Source organism: Propithecus coquereli, unplaced genomic scaffold (genome assembly GCF_000956105.1).
Source record: "Propithecus coquereli isolate 6110/MARCELLA unplaced genomic scaffold, Pcoq_1.0 Scaffold185, whole genome shotgun sequence".
Taxonomy (NCBI): Eukaryota; Metazoa; Chordata; class Mammalia; order Primates; family Indriidae; genus Propithecus; species Propithecus coquereli.
The window spans coordinates 3,867,550-3,869,014 of NW_012143301.1; positions in this window are offsets into that span (position 1 = coordinate 3,867,550).

The window sequence follows — 1,465 nt, forward strand, 5'->3', positions numbered from 1 at the left end:
AGTTCCTAAATGTAAGATTTTTTCTTACATACATACACAAAACAATTGAATAATTTAATTACAATTCTGGTAGTTTATGAATAAGTTTCAAAATGAATGGTACAGACAATGAGTATTCTGGAAAGAAAGAGAAGGAAAGTGGGCAGGGAAGGTTCTAGAAAATAGAGGGGGCATTTGAGCAAGGCATTGAAACATGGGTGATAAGACTGGAATGAGGAGAAGATTCATATGTGGGAGTGAGGCACATCTTTCCAAAGTAAAAAAAAAAAAAAGGAAGGAGAATAAATGCACGAGAGCACACCAAGGGAAGGAATGGCATTTTGAGTGACAGAACCAGATTCTCACACATGCTTATCAGTTGGAGCTGAGCACAGACAGTGATGAGGAAGAACATTGATCCCACAAAGGTGACTGTAAAAACTTAATTTCAACTCCTGGTTTCTGGTCTGGCACGTAATGAGCTTGGAGGTTGTCACTCCCATCCTCACAACAAGAAAAATGCTGAATGAACTAAAAATCAACAACTCTTCTTAGATCCATCAGAGAATTGGGGTCACAGGGCAAACTGCTGTCTTAAAATTGAAAAGACAGACAGGCAGGCAGGTATAGAAAATCACAATTTATAAGAGCAGAAACCCAGAAGCAGGAACCTCCACAGGAACCAGGACTGGGGTACAAAAACCTAAACTGTAATTCACAAATTGCAAGAGGCTAAGTTTGGACAAGCTTGAGAGTTAAAAAGTCCGGCAAAGGGCCCATACCTTCATGAGATTTATCTTCCAGTGCCCCACTAGGTTCTCACAACAAAGATCAGAGAAAAATCCCTTCATGCTTCTGACAGAAGGAGGGGGGAAGTGGCCATTTTTAAATATGCCCAGAGCATGCCTTCAAGAGCATCAGAGCTAAACCAATTTGGAAAAAGGGAGATACCCAACCTCAGCCCCCTCTAGCCTTCCCATTTTACCACGGCAGGCAGGGGGAGACAACTGAGAAGCACATGTGAAGGCCACAGCCCAGGAGCGCAGGCTCTCAAAAAGACTGAGACCTAAGTATAGGACGATAAAACACTTCTTTCCCCACATCTTACTGCCAACATCAATAAGGCTTCTGTATAATAACAGGAGATTACAACTGAAATAACTGTATGTTTCAGACCTTATTTAAGAAGAAGTCTCTAGGGAAACCCAAAGACAATGGAGGAGTCAAGAACAAGAACAGCAGAGAAAAGTTTTGCCTCTGATCTACAACTATAGCGAACAGTAAACATAGCCTAGCTCCTTGCCAGATTAACATAAAACCTCACACTGAAGCCTTATTTATCTCAGTTCCTTTTACCCAGTATATCATGTCTGGCTTTCAACAAAACTTAATCCCATATATTTAAGGAGGATCATAATTGTCATTCTGCTGTTTGGTCTTAGGCATAAAAGACCAAATATATTAAATATATAATTATACACAGATT